At 41.4% G+C, this 21,001-nt stretch overlaps 1 long non-coding RNA gene across 10 annotated transcripts in view; it reads left to right on the top strand.

The window, feature by feature from the left end:
- Positions 1 to 18,771, top strand: part of LOC125451774 (uncharacterized) — a 98,143-nt gene extending 79,372 nt beyond the window's left edge. For 7 of the 10 annotated variants that reach the window (XR_007247382.2, XR_007247391.2, XR_007247385.2 and 4 more), the window contains one exon: positions 532 to 2,128. This is a non-coding gene — a long non-coding RNA (uncharacterized LOC125451774). Of the gene's footprint in view, positions 1 to 531 lie in introns of all 10 variants that reach the window. The other 3 variants (XR_009445785.1, XR_007247381.2, XR_007247384.2) reach the window with 3 other exon arrangements.
- Positions 18,772 to 21,001: the final 2,230 nt, after the last annotated feature.

Genomic DNA, 21,001 nt, shown 5'->3' with positions numbered 1-21,001 from the left:
ATAATTGGGCTTTTGAAGCAAAATGTCTTGACAGCAGTTCAAACAGCTTTGAAATTAAAGATAATCTGACGCAATCTGCACAGGTTTCCAGACTTGCACAATGATTTTCAAACAACGAGATAAAGCAGGGGCCTAACTGATTGTTAGTTTTTGAAATAGAAAGTTGTAAGGGCTGGCTTTCACTCAGACACTGCAGGTTAGGCTTTAGGAATATGGTTGAAAATTATTTTGTCAAGAAATATGTAGGTGTTATCATGTATAGACAAATTGTACAGTTTCAATTATCGACAGTTTCTAACTTCTAAGCTTAACTGCAGACAGCGTCGGTGGAATGTTCCCAGTCTCTAAACAATGTGGTCAATGGTGAGAAAGTTGGGGAAATATTGTGAGAATGCAAAAAAAAGTGAGATCTGTGGTCTAAAGAAAAGTGAATAAGGTTAGAAAGACTAAATGAAAATATCATAGGTGAGCTGACAACGTGCATATATCAACATATTTTTATAACCTAATCTTACCTCTTTTTTTATACAGGTTAATATTCTCCCAGAAACTGGTGAGAAATTAGACAGCACTTGAAAATCCAAGGTACTGAATTTTAATTAAAATCAGCTAAGTGGCAATTTTGTGGAGTACTTGGGGGATTTCGCTCCCTGAAACTGAACAAGTTTTCTCATGCAGTTTTACACTGCTCATCTCAGTATGTACGTACCCTTCATCTATGGAGCTGTACTCATGGTATCATCTGCAGTGGAAGTATTGCCAGAGCTGGGACTAACTGGCATGCCCACCACCAGTGCCATCTTCAAACCCCAGCTATACTCCAGATTATTTGCTGCCAGCCAAAGAGCTACCCTTCACAGGTGCAGTTTTGGAACAGCCGTCCCAGAAATGGCAAACAAAGGCACGTTAACACTCTGATTAACTGGCACAGGTGTGGAGTTCCTGGTGGACAGGATGGTGGAGAGAAGATCTGTCCTTCTTCCTCAGAATGACTACAGGAGATCACACCAGTGAATCGTGCCAGACCACCTTTAGTTACCACAGTCAACCTGCACTGACCCAATCTGGAGGAATGCCCAGCAATGCCACAAGATGATCTTCTGTACTCTGATCTTCTTTTTGCTTCATCACACCCTGTAACTCTGCTATTGCATCCACCTTCCACTAAACCTCATGATCTACTGCTCTCACAATTGCATAAACCATCTTCCCTTGCATCTTCTCACCCATCCAACCCCCAAGTCTACTAGCCTGCAATGTTCTGCTCACTCACTTGGCCAGCTCATCAGCTATCTTCCTCCTGCACAGGCACTAACAGCTGTGCCGGCCACTGTTGTATCACTCAGTTTGTCCCTTTGTCTCATTGCAGGAGGCAAAGAACCCTACAGTAGGTTGGATAGCATGAAGACAGTTGACAAGGTGCCCAATATTATTATTCTCACCCCCAGGAGGAGGAAGTCTTTGATCTAGAGGAAAGGGACTGTGACTGCTCATGTGAAGTTGCCAAGGCATCCATATTATGGCAGCCACTTAAGATTTATTGTCTCGTGCTGCACTGCTCTCCCACTACAGTCTCCGTGAATGATGTCTTAACCTGCCTAAGCATTTATCCCTATTTCACAACACATTCACTCTTTTGTCTTCTGCAGGCACCATCTATGTGGTCACCACCATTAGGAGACTAGCCTCTCAAGACTCCACCTCTGAGGAAACTGTCAATCAGTCAGAGGGTGCAGTGGGAAGGCAGTCACCTGCACCCCCGCCCCCCCCTTCCCCCGCCAGCTCAGATATGGACATCTCAATGGGTATGTTTGCTAGATTAAAGTCAGGAACACATTCTGGTGACAGCATTATTGCCACATCTCCACAGCTGACTAAGAAAGATGTGCCAGACTTAGAGGACAGCTGGATACTGAGTGTAGAGACTGTAATGTGGTTAGCCAGGTGGGCCTCATAGAATATAAGTTCCCTGACTGAGAATGTTAATCTGGCCCAATCAGGGAGCCCTGGCTGACAGATATAAACAGGAATGTCAGAAATTCTGTTTACTCTGCGAGTTGGCTCTGAGGAAACTGAATCAGTGTCAAGGACTTTTCACATGTAAATAAAGAGTGACTTGATGATGGGATATTGGCCTTTGTGGAGTTACTTTACCCCTTGAACATGTTAACAATACATTTGCTGTGGCGGTAATAGGAGATTAGTACAACACGATGAATCTTACTTGATTGCCATGGCAGGGAAAGCTTGGCATCCCAAAACAAACAGGATAGATCCTCTTGCTTATGCTCAGGTATTGTCTTCTTGTACAGGGTGAGGAGGTGAGTATCAGCCATATCACTACTAGTCTTGGCCATTCTAGCCCTATTGTGTTCCATGTTCTCCTGAAATAAATGAGATGAAAGTGGCTGGCAAAGCTGTTGATATTGGAGGAGGAGGAAGCAAGTTAATGAGCTGTCCTGAGTGAGTGAATAGGAAGTACAGAGGACAAGGTTAGTGATTAGGGGGCAATGGCATGAGTGACAGTAATTGAGTAAAAATGCTGCTTGTACTAGTGACAGTGTACAGTATGAGCTTCTGTGGGAGGTGGGTGCAGTAACTAAGTTTGAGTATGAGGTCAGCCAAAAAAAATGGTGTCACTTACCCTTGTGGAGCACAAGTCATTAACTTTCATGCACTGCTCTCTGTTCTTCTGGGCAGCAGAAATGGCTCTGATCCAGTTGGCTATTTGATACCAGGCTGGCAGTCTCCGATGCTGTGATTTCCTCTTATAGCCCTCTTCTCCACCATTCAATCCACCCCAGAATCACTGTTGACAAAGTAAGGTCTGAACTTCCCTCTCTCAGACTCCTCCTTTGGAATTGTACAATGGCTTCTGGCATTTCACATGGTGTGCAGCTGGGGTTCAAGCATGGCTCCAGCGGTGTGAATGCTGTGAGCATTTCCATTGCTGCCGAGCGCACGACTGTATTGAGAGTGGTATTATATACTTAATAGTAGTATATTAAGTATATACCCTGTCAGTATATATGACAGCGTATATACTTAATGATGAGAGATGCCAAGAATTGTGTGGAGACAGTCACCAGGGCTCATGGAGGGACACCATTTGTGAAATTCCCCAAAATTGACAATTACCCAAAACATAAGAAAATTCAGCCTCCTGTTTCCCTCATGGCACATGTGATTTTTTAAAACTCAAATTTGGTGTTAATCCAGCTGGCGCAGGCGTGAGCGTACATAGCATTGTTACAGGGATCTCCTTTGTGTGAAATGTTAAATTGACAGCTCAACCCAGTGTTCAGTTGAAAGTTAAAGATAAACAATAGAATGGTGGACTGAAATGAGATGAAATGTATTTGAATCTTTCATCCTTAAATTATCAAACTCACATATTCAATTGTAGCCAATTATTACTATTATTTTTGGTAATACCTGTGAGGAATCTCATTCTATTCCCCAGTGTGCCAGTAGCTATCTGCTTGCTTAGCATAATACTGAGCCATAAGAATGCAGCTTCATGTTTAGGTCTGTGAGGAATGTTAATCTTAGATCAAATATGTTTGCTTATGTGCAGGTGGAGGTGCAGTAATTTTCACTACAGCACAAATAGAGAGACACTTAGTGCAGTTGTGAGTAGTTGAATTAGGAAAAATGTGCTTGAAATGTTTCACATTGTAAATAAATATAAGACTGAGCAAAGGTTGCTTCCAGTATCGTTGGCTTTCTGGAATATAACATTGAATTCACTGTCAGCAATGTAATAATGGATATAATATATGGCCTGTGCTTAAGCCAATGTGTTTGATAAAAAGGGCAAAAGGAAGAATTTGATATTAGCTCAGTGCAGTAATATGCATTGTTAATGCTCATTTCTACCCTGTTAATGTTTGAGCAGATACATGAATGTCAGGTAGTCAAGGTCTGCTGGAACCAATTGTCTAAAACATTTAGTTGGGAGAAGCAGAAATGTAGAAGAAGGTCGAAAGATGTAATCACATACTGTGATGAATTGCTGAAACTAATAACATACTTTAACCTTTTGGCAATAGTTAATGAAGTTAGAACCCCCACAAGGTCATTCTTATTGCTTTCAAAACATTAAAAAAATGTATCAGAAGTTTGCATGTTCAAATCCTTTTTTTTATGTACCCTATAAAATGTTTAATGAAGTACAGTTTATGTTCAGGAACAAATTGTAAATCAAGACATTTAGTGGTAAGTTGGTCGTATACCTGTCACACACGAACAGAAGGTGCCTTGTGCGCTGTTTACTGTAATAATGGCATTGAGGTGCATTTTCAATCTGATTCAAATGTTAAGAAAGGAAAAGTACTGGAGATTTGTCCTTTCTTAAATATCGTAAGGGTGAAAATCAACTTAGGAAGTGATGTAAAATATTTGATATTATATTTTCCATCCAAAATTCACTTCCCAATGTTCTTGGCACTGAAAATAACTAGTGATAGATGCAATATATTGTACCCAAATTTCACCAACTATTGATATCCTTCATGAAGTGAGAAAACCAAAAGGGATGCATTTGGTTCGAGATACCTTAAGTTTTCTTTTGATTCTTGAGTTTTGTTTTCTGAGGTGATGGATTGCAAATGTGACTGCTTTGCTCAAGAAAAGAAGGAGACAGAAAACAGAAAACCACAGGCTGGTCAGCTGAATATCCCATATTTCTAAGGTCTGCTAGTTTATGCTGTGTAAATCAGTCATTTGAATCCTTTTCTTTATTCATTCATGAGATGTGAGTGTTGCTAGCTGGCCAGCATTTATAGCCCATCCCTAGTTGCCCTTCAGAAGGTAGCAGTGAGCTGCCTCCTTGAACTGCTGCAGTCCAGCTGCCTACAATGCTGTTAGGGAGGAAATTCCAGAATTTTAACACAGCGACAGTGAAGGAATCGCAACAGATTTCCAAGTCAGGATGGTGAGTGACTTGGAGGTGAACTTGCAGATGGTGGTGTTCCCATGTATTTGCTGTCCTTGTCCTTCTGGATGGAAGTGGCCACGGATTTAGAAGGTACGGTCTGAGGATCTGTGGTGAATTTCTGGTGTGCATCTTGTAGATAGCACACGCTGCTGCTACTGAGTGTCAGTGGAGGAGACAGTGGATATTGTGCCTGTGGTGCTACTCAAGTGGGCTGCTTTCTCTTGGATGATGTCAAGCCTCTTGAGTGTTGTTGGGCTGCATTCATCAAGGCAGGTGGGAAATATTCCATCACATTCCTGACTTGTGCCTTGTAGATGATGACCAGGCTTTGGGGAGTCAAGACGTGAGTTAATACAGTTTTCCTAGCCTCTGACCTGCTCTTCTCGTCACTGTATTTCTATGGCAAGATCAGTTCAATTTCTAGTCAATTGTAACCCCCAGGATGTTGATAGCAGGGGATTCAGTGACTGTAAAACCATTGAATGTCGAGTGGCAGTGGTTAAGTTGTCTCTTGTTGGTTATGGTCATTGCTTGGCTTCTGTATGGCATGAATGTCAACTTGCCACTTGATAGCCTATGCCTGAATATTGTCTACTCCATGTTGCATTTGAACATGACTGCTTCTGAGGAGTCACAAATTTTGCTGAACGTTGTACAATCATCGGCGAAAATCCCTACTTCTGACGTTATGATGGAGGGAAAATCACTTATGAAGCAACTGAAATTGGTTGGGCATAGAACACCTGCCTGAGGAACTCCTGCAGAGCTGTCCTGGAACTGAGATGACTGATTTCCAACAACCATGACCATCTTACCATGTGTCAGGTATGGCTGCAATCAGCAGAGATTTTTCCCCAATTCCTAATGACTCCAATTTTGATAGGGTTCCTTGATGCCACAGTTAATCCAATACAGCCTTGATGTCAGGGGCTGTCACTTTCACCAAATGTCTGGAATTCAGCTGTTTTGTCCATGCTTGAACCAAGGCTGTAATGAAGTTAGGAGCTAAGTGGCCCTGGTGGAACCCAAACTGAACATCACTGAGCAGGCAATTGCTGAGAAGGTACTGCTTGACAGCACTGTCAATGACACCTTCCATTACTTTACTGATGATCAAGAGCAGACTGATAGGGTGGTAATTGCCAAGTTGGATTTGTCTCCAATGATTATGTTCCTTAGCAATGCATTAATAGTATGGTGGAAAATCTACTATTAAGGAGGCTATAGTGAGGGGTTTAGAAAATTGTAATGCAAACAGGTAGAGTCAACATGGTTTTCTGAACGGGAAGTTATGTTTGACTAATTTATTAGCGTTCTTTAAAGAAGTGACAAGCAAAGTAGATAAAAAAAAACAGTAAATGTAGGTTTCCAGAGAACGTTTGACAAGTTGCCATCAGAAGTTTACTACAAAAATTAATGGGGTAAAATATTAGCACGGTAAGCTGAGAAGAAGCAGGGGGTAGATATAAATGGGTCATTTTCAGGCTGGCAGTATTGAAACTGGTGTCTGTACAAAACTGAGTTTTTCCCCTAGTATTTCCCGTGTGTTGAAATCATATGTAACTGTTGCTACAGTAGGTGAGATAATAGGAATTGCAGATGCTGGAGAATCTGAGATAACAAGGTGTAGAGCTGGATGAACACAGCAGGTCAAGCAGCATCTTAGGAGATATTAACAAGTGCCCAGGGTCATAGGCAGGCAGTTCTTGCAGAGGGCAATCTCATTAGGGAGTTGTTTTCTGGAAGATGAACCAGGAAAAAAATTGAGGGAAGACCCAAAGAAGAATTTCCCATCACTAACTTTCTTCAGTGTACCCTTTGCTTGGATCCTGAACCATGTACAAATTCTCAATTCCACCTGCTGACCTTGCCATGTTCCTATTTGCATTGGATGGAAAACATTTCAGAGCAATTAAATAGCCAAGGCATTGTGCTAAATTCTCCCAGGATAATCACTGGCCATTTCAAGTCAAAATCAGGTTACTGAATTTTATAAGCCCATGAAATTGCATATAACTCTGAAGGGATAGAATTTCAACGTGACAGCTGACATTGTGATTTGACCACTTATTGGGGGAAACCATCTGATTTTTATTCCCAATAAATTATAGAGCTAGTACTGTAAGCTGGTACTGCATTTTTGAGAACTTTGAATCCTAAGAAGTATTTTGGGATCTATGATCCTTGTAAGTGTTTGTCGTAGAGTAGCTATGGGCTTATGGGCTACCATGATTCCTAGTGGTCATAGGAGTCTTGTTGTCAGTTCTGCTAAGTTCTTAATGTAGGGCAGTGTGGTCAGTGTGTTAGGGCATACTGTGTCCACATGTTGTTTATTAGTAGGCATCAGCAGATGAAGTTGTGGGGACATCCGTTTATAATGAAGATTTTGTGTAGGTGCTCTTCCTCTTTCCTCCAAGGTTCTGGCGTGTTTCAGTGAGTGGTGGTCCATTTTAAATAGTGTCCAAAAGCAGCTTTGTTCGTGGACCTTGGGGTGGTTTCTGTGGAAGCTGAGGATTTGGATAGTGTGGGTTACTTTGCTGTATACCGAGGTTTGGAACTCCCCGTTGGTCATGCGTTCAACTCTGATGTCCAGAAATGAAAGCTGATTGTTGTTGTCGTCTTCTCTTGTGAATTTAATCCCGTTGATGAGGTGATGAGTCTTTTCTAGATTGGTGCATTTAATAATGATAAATGTGTCATCCACATACCGGATCCACACCTTAGGTTGGATGAGGGGTAGGGTAGTGTGTTCTAGTCTTTATATGACTGCCTCTGCAATGAGTCCTGAAATGGTGACCTCATAAGTGTGCCATTGATCTAACTGTATACTTGACCATTAAAGATGAAGTGTGTGGTGAGGCACAAGTCTAGTAGGTTGAGTACATTGTCATTGCTGATACAGCTGCTGATCTGCATTCCTGCTTCGTCTAGTGTTTCTTTGGCTAGTAGGATATCAACTAACATGAATAATGCTGTGATGTCAAAGGATACCATAATCGCATCATTGCTGATTTTTATGTTTTTGGCCTGATTCGCACAATATGCAGAACCAAAACAATTTACAAAATACCACGCAATGACTGCCACAAACATTAGACAGGAAAGAAACTAGCCATCAGAATACAGGAACATCAGCTAGCAGCAAAATGACACAAAAAAATTTCCTTAATATCAGCATACTCGGACAATGATAGCCATCTGTTTAACTGGAACAACGTAACCATAGTAACCCAAGCCAAACATAGACAGGCACAGAAATTCCGAGAGGCATGGTTGCCAACCCATAATGCAATCAACAAACATATAGAATTGGACACCATATACAAACCCATAGAGAACAAAACTGGAAATGACACTACAATGATGCGATTATGGTATCCTTTGACATCACGGACCGGACAGTATAAATTCCAAGTGGAGTAGAACAACATCACTTCATCAGAGGCCTCACTGATGACGTTACCTAGCATAGTGACGAAACGTCTGAACAAAAACAGGCCAGCTTGGCAAGCAAGTCAACAACCTCACCCACAACCTGAGCTACAAATCTTTGCTAAAACCTTAAAAAGCCTCTATGGGATTTTGCAGATTCTGCAAAATGTAGGAGGGGTCAGAGCCACAGGTGGTCCTCATGTGGGAAACTATTAAAGTAAGCTAGTTAGAAGCCTCTGGCTCTAAATCAGAGTTGTGGATTTTTTTTCAAAATCCCCAGAACCTTCTGGACCATTTCAGTGTAAGTCAGCTTCATGGTGGCTTCAACAGTGGTCCTGGCTAGCAACTTTAGCTTAGGATTCAGCAATGACTACCTTCATATTCAAATGTCAGGGCACTACAAAGGAGGAGGAACTCTTGGACAACCACAAGCAAAAGGTTTTTTTCTAATGTTGAATGATCGAACCCAGGCATACTGCAGCATATTTGTTACCTGCTGTCCTAACCTTTGGTGTGATCTGTCATGACCTCAGCAATATTCTTGATCACAAGTTTTTGTTCTAATTTTAAATTATTATTAAACCAAAAATGTAACAAGGCAAAATCAAAAGTAAAACTATTGCAAACTCCATGGATAATGATCAGATATGATTACAGCAAACAATGAGCAATATTTTAACAGGATGTGCTCCCCACAGAACTTGAAGTAATGAAGGAAAGGCCTGAGCTGTTTAGCAGAGTAGAGAAATTTAAGTTAAATTTAAGATTTGAGATTAAAGCAAATTTTAAAAAAAAAAATCATCTGGTGTAAAGGAGTTTGAAAACTCAGAAAAATTGAAGATTGTCAATGAACAGGCAAGGTCTTATCAAGGAAAATGAGAAGGCATAGGGAACGATCAATATTTTGTCTGTTTTCACTTTGTGGGGCAGAGATATCACAGAGGCCAGTGATCAGAGCGTGGGGGTGGGGCCATGATCAAGAAATCCCCCGCACCTTAGGCCTTCCCTATCCACTGTAAAATTGCTGCCAGGTAGATAGCAAGAAGGACACCCACAGATGTTTAAATGCCTCACTCTAACCCGCAAACCATGCCCACCCCACCCACAGCAAGGAACCATACAACTTTTCTCCAACTTCTTTACACACTATACGAGCTAGTCGCCCCTTCTTCATAGATATATGAACTCCTAAGTGTGTGTGTTCCTGCACCTGCATTAAAATTTTTCCTAGACACATGGCACAGTAGAGTAAAATTAGTAAAAGTCAATAATCAGCCTTCTGTGGTTTTGCTGGAATGATCGACAAAAGAAGTTTTAAAAGTAACAGTGTGATGATTTTATTTTCATTAAAACAAAATTGAATCATGACTGAAGGCTGAAATCATCGCTTAAATTAGTGACACTAAACAGACTTGAAGGTCTCATCACACCTAACTTTCGCTGCAGCTACTGAGTTTATTTAAGTTAGCCTCCAGTAGTGAGAAGAGAATTAGCTCAATTCCCACTCATATCCTTTGGTAGATAGTTCTTTTTATGCTGAAATATGATGGGGTTCATTAAGCTGTTAAAACCAGGTAAGTAATATATACACATATATCAACAAGGGCCACACGGCTTAAGTTACTGTAGGGTGACAGTAGCCGGAAATCTGTCTCCAGAGCAGAAGTCACTATGTTCGGAGAGGAAATTGAGGGTGTAGGGAGTTGGCCTTCCGATAGCTGTAGGAAAAACAGATCAAGATGATGTTGGCTGCAACACAACCCTGTTCTTTGTTTACATTTGACAGCAAAAAGCAAAATTAACTCTAATAGTATTGAATGTCTGGTAATTGTAGGGTGAGTTTTGAAATAATTAGGTTGTAACCTCACCTGTGCTGTTTCAGCAACTTTTTCTTTCCCGAGCTAATCCATTTTATATTTTTTACAATCCACAAGGAGCTGACATATCTTAAAACTTGTAGTTTGGAATTTTGTCCTAGAAAATTTCTTCAAATTCAAGTTTTTAAAAGAACCCAACACAGTTCTGAGCAAGAGTCACTGGACCCAAACACTAACTCTGTTTCCTCCTTCACAGATGCTGCCAGACCTGCTGAGCTTTTCCAGCAACTTTGTTTTTATTGGATATGATCCATCTCCAAACGCCTGAGTAAATATGGTTCCAACAACACTCGAGAATCCAAGACAAAACAAACTGCTCGATCAGCACCACATCCACCAGCCACGTATATATAAATTGACATAGGGCAATGAGTGATCATCATACAACTTGGAATGACAAAGCAGATGCTAACAGCAATGAAACTTGCACTTCTACAGCTTTCTAAATCTAAAATAATTATGGTAAGAATCAGTGAACAGCAGCAGAAAGAATTTTGAATCACAGACAGAAAAGTAGGTTTAGAGTATACTTTGAAAGTGGGGAGACAATTAGCAATGCTTTAGCCTTAGGAAAAAGAGCATCAGCAATTAGGGACCAGTGGTGGGAAGAGAACATGCAGAAAAATAGCATCAAAACGCACAAACATAAAACAAAGAATTGCAGATACTGGACATCTGAAACACATAAAAATAAATTACTGGAGAAACTCAGCAGGTTTGACAGCATCTGTGAACAGAAAACAGTGATAATGTTTTGAGTCCAGTGACCATTCTTCAGAATGATTTCTCTCCAGATGCTGCTAGACTTGCTGAATTTCTCCAGCAATTTGGCTTTGTATATGATGAATAAATATGTCCCTCTGAGACAGGCAAGAAGGGGTAAGATAAAGGAACCTTGGATGACGAGAGCGGTGGAGCTTCTCGTCAAAAGGAAGAAGGTAGCTTACATAAGGTGGAGGAAGCTAGGGTCAAGCTCAGCTCTAGAGGATTACAGGCAGGCGAGGAAGGAGCTCAAAATTGGTCTGAGGAGAGCCAGGAGGGGGCACGAGAAAGGCTTGGCAGAACGGATTAGGGAGAACACAAAGGCATTTTACACTTATGTGAGGAATAAGAGAATGGTCAAAGAAAGAGTAGCGCCGATCAGGGATAGCATAGGGAACTTGTGTGTGGAGTCTGAGGAGGTAGGGGAAGCCCTAAATGAGTTTTTTGCTTCTGTCTTTACGAAAGAAATGAACTTTGTAGTGAATGAAACCTTTGAAGACCAGGTGTGCATGCTGGAATGGATAGAGATAGAGGAAGCTGATGTGCTGAAAATTTTGTCAAACATTAAGATTGACAAGTCGCCAGGCCCGGACCAGTTTTTTTCCTCGGCTGCTTTGGGAAACGAGAAATGCAATTGCCTCGCCACTTGCGAAGATCTTTGCATTCTCGCTCTCCACTGGAGTCGTACCTGAGGACTGGAGAGAGGCAAATGTAATTCCTCTCTTCAAGAAAGGAAATAGGGAAATCCCTGGCAATTACAGACTAGCAAATCTCATGTCTGTTGTCTGCAAGGTGTTAGAAAGGATTATGAGGGATAGGATTTATGACCATCTGGAAGAGCATGGCTTAATTAAATGCAGTCAACACGGCTTTGTGAGGGGCAGGTCATGCCTCACAAACCTTATCGAGTTCTTTTGAGGATGTGACTAGAAAAGTTGACGAGGGTCAAGCTGTGGATGTGGTGTATATGGACTTCAGCAAGGCATTTGATAAGGTTCCCCATGGTAGACTCATTCAGAAGGTCAGGAAGAATGGGATACAGGGGAACTTAGCTGTCTGGATACAGAATTGGCTGGCCAACAGAAGACAGCGAGTGGTAGTAGAAGGAAAATATTCTGCCTGGAAGTCAGTGGTGAGTGGTGTTCCACAGGGCTCTGTCCTTGGGCGTCTACTGTTTGTAATTTTTATTAATGACTTGGATGAGGGGATTGAAGGATGGGTCAGCAAGTTTGCAGACGACACGAAGTTGGAGGTGTCGTTGACAGTATAGAGGGCTGTTGTAGGCTGCAGGGGGACATTGACAGGATGCAGAGATGGGCTGAGAGGTGGCAAATGGAGTTCAACCTGGATAAATGCGAGGTGATGCATTTTGGAAGGTCGAATTTGAAAGCTGAGTACAGGATTAAGGATACGATTCTTGGCAGTGTGGAGGAACAGAGGGATCTTGGTGTGCAGATACATAGATCCCTTAAAATGGCCACCCAAGTGGACAGGGTTGTTAAGAAAGCATATGGTGTTTTGGCTTTCATTAGCAGGGGGATTGAGTTTAAGAGTCATGAGATCTTGTTGCAGCTCTATAAAACTTTGGTTAGACCGCACTTGGAATACTGCATCCAGTTCTGGTCGCCCTATTATTGGAAAGATGTGGATGCTTTGGAGAGGGTTCAGAGGAGGTTTACCAGGATGCTGCCTGGACTGGAGGGCTTATCTTATGAAGAGAGGTTGACTGAGCTCGGACATTTTTCATTGGAGAAAAGGAGGACGAGGAGAGGGGACCTAATTGAGGTATACAAGATAATGAGAGGCATAGATAGATAGAGTTGATAGCCAGAGACTATTTCCCAGGACAGAAATGGCTAACACGAGGGGTCATAGTTTTAAGCTGGTTGGAGGAAAGCATAGAGGGGATGTCAGAGGTGGGTTCTTTACACAGAGAGTTGTGAGAGCATGGAATGCGTTGCCAGCAGCAGTTGTGGAAGCAAGGTCACTGGGGACATTTAAGAGACTGCTGGACATGCATATGGTCACAGAAATTTGAGGGTGCATACATGAGGATCAGTGGTCGGCACAACATCGTGGGCTGAAGGGCCTGTTCTGTGCTGTACTGTTCTATGTTCTATATCAAAAAGCATGAGTTGTTTTCCAGTTATAGATGGTTACTAGATGTGGAACTGGGTGAGCTCACAGAGGATTAGATAAATGAGGACAAGGAGTTTGGAAGAAAGAGGACATAAAGGAATAGTGTGAGACAGAATGTGGGTGTTTGAACTAGATTTAATGCTTGGGCAGGTTTGGGGCACTAGTAGTGAGGGAATTGAAGAAGTTGAATTGGAAGATCTAAATTGATCAAATTGTGGTGAGGTTTCCATTGACTTATGGTAGGACTTCGAATGGGAACTCCTAATTCAGCCAAACCTGATGTCAGACAAGTAATCTAATAGCTGGATGGATGGAGTCGAGACAATGGTAGAGTTCAGACTGAATTCCATCATCAGATACATCAAAATCGAAAGGACTGCAGATGCTGTAAGTCAGGAACCAAAACAGTTGTTGGAAAAGCTCAGCAGGTCTGGCAGCATCTGTGGAAAAAAAAATCCAGTTCTGAAGAAGGGTCACTGGACCCGAAACATTAATTCTGACTTTTTCTTCACAGATGCTGCCAGACCTGATGAGCTTTTCCAGCAATTTTTGTTTTTGATCAGATACATCAAAACTGATTCCATGCCTACAGACTGTGGAAGCATAGGCATGAGGGAAATCAGCAAAGACACAAATAGGATTTTGAGGTTTTCCAAAAGTAAAGAAAGGCTCATATGATAATTACATAGAATTTAAGTTCAATTCCCACTACAGAATTTGAATTTAAATTCAGTTCATACAAAAATCTAAATCAATCCAGATTTTATTTTTAAAAGCTGGTAACATCAAAAGTGGCTTTGAAGGTGGCTGATTATCATAAAACCTTAACTGCTTCACAGATATCCTTTACAGAGGAAGACCTGCCATTTATGTGGTTCCAACACCACATCAATGTGGTTGACATTTAAGTGCCTTCTTAAATGGCCCAGCAAGCCACTCAGTTGCATCAAACTGCTACAGAAGATGCATTTGGATGCTAGACTCTGCGACTATACCATGATCCTGTGATAAATTTACTGTTTCACATTGTTTTACTGTTGGCAAATTTACTGCTGGCAAATTTACTGCTTGTAACCTGTACTCTGCTTTTACAAGTTTTACAAGAAATCATTTCTGAAGCTGAAGTCTTGGCAATACAAATTAATTATTAAGAAACTTTGTATATGTACACAAGTGTGCATATACTTGTGCTCCTGTTTTCAACTCATCAGATTCTTTTGAGCATTAATGTTTATTTTGGGGAATATCATTTAAATCGCTCAAGAAATTATTTTTTGCAAATCACTCATGTCATGTATTAGGTGAATGCTCAAGAATTAATTTGGTAGATTTATAGACTCTATTGTATATGTGTCATCAGTCACTAAATCAGTCTGGGATTTTAGTGTGTGGTGATATTGCCATTGTAGGATTAGTGTAGAAGTTATGGATGCTGATTGTCTTGAAAATGGTAACATAACTTGTGACTGATTTTCAAGTTATATGCATTTAATACATGTCACAGATAATTCACAACAGGCACTTATAGCAGACACAGAGTTTAGGTGGGGCCAGGCCAGCCAGTATACTGAGGGTACAATTACATTCCTCAAAAATACCCCTGAACATAAAAACAATGCATACATTCTCATTTGGAGTCAAAAGTAAGGCAAGTTACCCAACATGCACAGTCACAAAAAAAACACATTAACAAAATTAACAGTCATTACATGGTCACCGTGAGGCCAGTATTTTTATTCCATATTTTTACTAAATCTACCATGGTGGAAGATTAGTCTAGGGTTTTGGGTTATTATTCCAGTGGCATTACCACTACACTACCGGTTTTTCACTTCTATTAGTCTTTTCACATATATTGCACACAGGGTCCCATAATGGTATTTATATGCAATTCTGTCAAATGTTTGATTGGTATCTGCTCATTTCTAGGGTTAATTTACTTCACTGTGGGGGGTTTTGTTCCTATAGCAAGTTCTGTTGCATTAGCAACAACTATGTCAATTCTATTGCTGAGGAACGGTGGACTTCCAAGATTAATGGTTGCTTTTTTTTTGTCATCTGAATATAGCATTGTTCAGTTTGCATAAAAGTTGCTCCAAGTCCTGACTCACTGTTATCGTACAGCAAGGTGTCTTCATCATTCACATCTTGGTACCTCTACACTGCCAGTTTAATGACTAGTTACAGCAAATTTTAACTGGCCTCTTTTGAACCAGCATTCTTAATAAACCAGCAAAAATTATATCCTGGAAATACTAGAACTTTATTATCATGATCTCTGCAATGTTTAAGTAGTCGGTTGAGGTGTCGGTTGAAAAGGCTCTCTGCCACTAAGTTAAATTTAAGGCAAAGTTGCTTTATTATTTTAATGATTTATGCTGTGAATAAAGTATCACAATGATGTGAATTCCCGCACATTATGCGACAGTGTTATCTAGTGTGTGTTTTTACATTGATTATGTGGACCTCTTGTTCAACCAGCACACTCCAGGTCCCATTGGTGCAGGTTAATAAAAAGCTTGCTGTATTTGATTCTATTGAAAGCTACTCCTTTATCTGCGCTCAATGCCACTACATACCCCTAGCAATGAGCTTGCATAGATATTCACACTCTGATAAATCAGGCAAGAACTTTGCAAAGCCATTCACAAATCCAACAAATCACTGCAGTGCTTTCAAATTCATTGGCTACTGCATCTCTGCAATTGCTCTCACATCATCAGGTTCTGAGCAAAATGCTTTTGCTGTTAATACATGACCTATTAAATTGACTTCAGGCATCTAAAGTTGTATTTTAATCTTGTTCACCTTCAGGTTCACGTGGTAGGTTCTTTCTAGCTATTACACTAGATTTTGACCACCATCTACAACGAGTTCTTCCACTGAATTTCATATCCATTGACTATGAGACTATCCACAAGTTTCCACTCCAGGAAGAACACCACTGAACATTTTGTGCTGTCTGATTTGATATCTTTTTGTAGTAGAAATTCAAAATGGTATTTACAATCATCAGTATCTTCTGAATAACATGCAGAATAGAGTTAGAAAATTTCTGCTTACATTCAGCTTCATCTTCATATCAAGATTCAACCTTTTCTTTGGCAAGCTGTGTCAAAATTTCTTCAATGATTGGCATAAACAGTGAGATGGTCAAAATATTTATTTAGATCCTTAGGATCTGTTCATACTCTCAGTTGACCAGGTGTTTTCATGATTGTGTCACTGATCTAGCCTGTAGATGTTGTCACTTTCAGGTTGGACTTGAGGGCAAGTGGAACTGCCTTCAGCAGATGCTGTGCTGGTGTCACACTCTCATCCACTTCAAGATAATATTCACCGGGAAAACATCAGAGATCTGTAAAATCATCCTTTTAATCTTCTAGGATCTGTTTGACAGTCAATGCCTCAGGGGCCTGCAAAATGCTGCAAATCTCTTTTGACATGATTCATGTTACTCTGTTCTGAAAAAGTAATTGGGCTAGAAACATTAGCTCTGTTTCTCTCTCCACAGATGCTGCCAGACCTATTGCACTTTCCAGCACTTGCTGTTTTTATCCTTTTTTTTCTGTTGTGATGAATGGATTTCACATATCTGGAACTTTGAGTCTTTATTCTTCACATTATATTGGACGCTCAGCTTCATTTGCCCTTTTGGCTTGAGTTTAATTCCATCATACAGCTTCAATCATACTTATGAGGGTCATCACTTTTTGCCACTCGGCACAGGGCTGTGAAACCCACAATAATGCAGATCAGACTTCATGTTCGTTTGACGGACTCTTTTTGAAGACACCATTCTTACAGTCAAAACTTTATATAATATAAAATGATTTTCAGAATCATCAGCTAATATCTCTCCAGCAACCATAAAATTTTAAAGGCTTGGTTTACATTTTCAGAGTTGAATGCTTACATTTAAAGTGTTTCAGCTGACTGCAGTTAAAGCACAGCTTTCTCTTTAGTATGATGTTGTCTGCAACATTAACATTAATCCTCAGATTGTCAGTTTTCTGATTACTTTTCTGCAAATCTTTCTTAGTTTTCCCTAAGCTGTTATTCTCATTCAGCCTGGAATGTCCCTCAGCATTACGTGAAGGCTTGCCTTTTCTCCCATTATATACAATAGCTGAGATTGACAACCTCAGAGTTTCTGCACATGTTGAAAATTTTCTTGAAAGCAAGTTTCTGCTCTCTCAGCAGACATGTTATCATGGCAGGATCTCTTATGCCCAAGACAAACCCATCACTGATGAGATCTGATTATATTATCTTTCAGTCATCCAAATTCAAAATGATTCAATTCAATGTATTAGTGCAATTACATGCCGATCAGTAGTCTATTACGCCCCTTGAACTGAATGCTGAATACCTTTCATAGACAACAGTTTCACAGAGATACAGAACTCCTACATTTGGGAAAGAGGCATTTCAGTCCATCGAGTCTGCAACAACTCTGCAAAGAGCATTCCACCCTGACCCTGCACATTTACCATGGCTAATCCACCTAGCCTGCACATTCCTGAACATTAAGGGGTAGTATCAGCATGGTCATTCTACCTAACCTGCACATCATTTGACTGTGGAAGGAAACCACAGCAACTAGGGGCAACCCACACAGACACAGAGAGAATGCGCAGATTTCAAACAGACAATTCCCTGAAGCTGGAATCGAAAACTAGTACAAAATATAAAAAAGGTCAGCAAAAGCTTCGATAAGCATATAATAAACGAGGAGAGAATAGTTAAAGTGAATGTTAGTACATTGGAGAATGAGACTAAGAAATTAATTGGGGAGAACACAAATAGAGGCATTAAATCAAAATGTTGCCGCTGAAGTAACTCCACAGAGATCAGTATGCCATCACCAAGTCACCTCTTATTTACATGTGGGAAGTCTTTGACCCTAATCAGCTGCCTCAAAGCCAGCACTTCAATTGAACAGAATCCCCAACACTCCTGTTCTCATCTGTAAGTCAGGGCTCCCTGATTGAGGTTGTATGGCTGGTCCAATCAGGGAACTCATATTCTGAGGTCCACTTGGCTGACCTCATTACATTCTCTATAGCCTCAGTTTTCACAACGAAGGATACCAGTGCCATCCTAATAATAACATGTAATGCAGAGGTTATAGGAAGGCAGAAACATGGAACAATTGTCATCACTAAGGAAAAAGTATGGAACAAACTATGTGGATTGAAGGCAGACATGTTTCTAGCACCTGATTACTTATATCCTATGCTGTTAAAGAAAGTGGCAGCAGAGATAGTGGAACTATGGTAATAATACTCTAAAAGTTCCCTGGATGTGGGAAAGGCTCTCGTACGTTAATGTTAATGTAGCATGCTCGTTCAAAAGGGAATACAGAACTACAGACCAGTTAGTTTAACAACCTATCATTGCAGAATTATATGAATCCATTTTTAAGCAAGTCATAACAGGTACTTGGAAAGTCAAAACACAATCCATTGGAGCCAGCATGGTTTTGTGAAGGGTAATTTTGATTAATTTGTTCTTGTTGATTAATTTGTTGAGTTCTAATGTAACAATGGATAATGGTGATGTATTGTATCTGGATTTACAGAAAGACACAAAGGGTCAATACATAAGGTAAGATCACATGCGATTGGGGTATTTTATTAACTTGAATAGAGTATTTCCTTGCTAATTAAAAATCTCTTGTCTTAGGCTTAAGACCTAGCCTTAACAGCTCTCTCAAATTGAAAACAAAATGCACAGTCACCACCTTATAAGAGAAGAAATTCTTCCTCATCTCTGTCTTAAATGTGCAACCACTTATTCTGAGATTATGCCCTCTGGTCTCAGACTCTCCCACAAGGGAAACAAAATCTCTGCATTTACCCTATCAGGTTCCTTAAGAACTTTTTAGATTGCCTCTTTTCCTTCTAAATTTCCAACACATTAAACCTCTCCTCATAAGTCAGTATCTCCCGATCGAGTGAATCTTCTCAGGACTGCCTCAAATGCCAGTACATCATTCCTTAGATAAAGGGCCCAAAACAGCATTCTAACTGTGGTCTGACTGGAGCCTTATATAGCTTTAGCAAAACCTCCCTACTTTTAAACTATCTTCCCTTTGAAATAAAGGCCAACATTCCATTTGTCTTCCCCATTACCTGCTGTACTTGGCTCCTGGCCTTTTGTGATACATGCATGAAAATTCCTAAATATGTCTGTTCCAGTTTTCTGCAATCTTTCATCATCTCAATATGCGGCATTTCTATTCTTCCACTGAAGCATAACTTCACATGTTCCCAGACAACAAAATGTGAGGCTGGATGAACACAGCAGGCCAAGCAGCATCTCAGGAGCACAAAAGCTGACGTTTCGGGCCTAGACCCTTCATCAGAGAGGGGGATGGGGTGAGGGTTCTGGAATAAATAGGGAGAGAGGGGGAGGCGGACCGAAGATGGAGAGAAAAGAAGATAGGTGGAGAGAGTATAGATGGGGAGGTAGGGAGGGGATAGGTCAGTCCAGGGAAGATGGACAGGTCAAGGAGGTGGGATGAGGTTAGTAGGTAGATGGCGGTGCGGCTTGGGGTGGGAGGAAGGGATGGGTGAGAGGAAGAACAGGTTAGGGAGGCAGAGACAGGTTGGACTGGTTTTGGGATGCAGTGGGTGGAGGGGAAGAGCTGGGCTGGTTGTCTGGTGCAGTGGGGGGAGTGGACGAACTGGGCTGGTTTAGGGATGCAGTTGGGGAAGGGGAGATTTTGAAACTGGTGAAGTCCACATTGATACCATTAGGCTGCAGGGTTCCCAGGCGGAATATGAGTTGCTGTTCCTGCAACCTTCAGGTGGCATCATTGTGGCACTGCAGGAGGCCCATGATGGACATGTCATCTAAAGAATGGGAGGGGGAGTGGAAATGGTTTGCGACTGGGAGTTGCAGTAGTTTGTTGCAAACTGAGCGGAGGTGTTCTGCAAAGCGGCCTTCACATGTTCCCACATTGTATTCCACCCGCAAGTTTTTGCTCACTTGCTCAACCAGTCTACATCCCTCTGCACATTGTGTCATCCTCACCACTTGCATTTGCACCTATTTATCTGTGAACTATAAACTTGGCCGTAGCGCTTTCACTTCCCTTGTCCATATCATTTATTATATACATATCAGGGTCAGGAGTTGGTTAGCTGTAGCGTTGGTTTGTGACACACAGTGTTAAACCAACAGCCTGGGTTAAATTACCACGCTGGCTGAGATTACCACGAAGCACATCACCTGCTGGCTCTCTTCCCTCACATGAGGCGTAGTGACCATCAGATTAATCCACCATCAGCTGTACTATGGTCTGGTATGGCTATGTCCGCTTTACTTCCACCTGTTGATATATGCTGTCGATAACTGTGGCCTAAGCACCGTGAAACTTGACTAGTGACAGACTTCTACGAGTCAACCAAATCTCTGCCCTTGCCAATATACTACCCCCAACACAATTTTTTCGATTCCGCCCACTTCCTACAGACTAAGGGGGTGGCCATGGGCACCCGCATGGGCCCCAGCTATGCCTGCCTCTTTGTAGGTTCGTGGAAAAGTCCCTCTTCCGCACCTACACAGGCCCCAAACCCCACCTCTTCCTCCGTTACATTGATGACTGTATCAGCGCCGCCTCCTGCTCCCCAGAGCAGCTCGAACAGTTCATCCAATTCACCAACACCTTCCAACCCAACCTTCAGTTCACCTGGGCCATCTCCAGCACATCCCTCACCTTCCCGGACCTCTCAGTCTCCATCTCAGGCAACCAGCTTGTAACTGATGTCCATTTCAAGCCCACCGACTTCCACAGCTACCTAGAATACACCTCCTCCCACCCACCCTCCTGCAAAAATTCCAT

The sequence above is a fragment of the Stegostoma tigrinum genome, chromosome 5, assembly GCF_030684315.1.
Source record: "Stegostoma tigrinum isolate sSteTig4 chromosome 5, sSteTig4.hap1, whole genome shotgun sequence".
NCBI lineage: Eukaryota > Metazoa > Chordata > Chondrichthyes > Orectolobiformes > Stegostomatidae > Stegostoma > Stegostoma tigrinum.
This window is presented reverse-complemented; position numbering and strand designations above follow the sequence as displayed.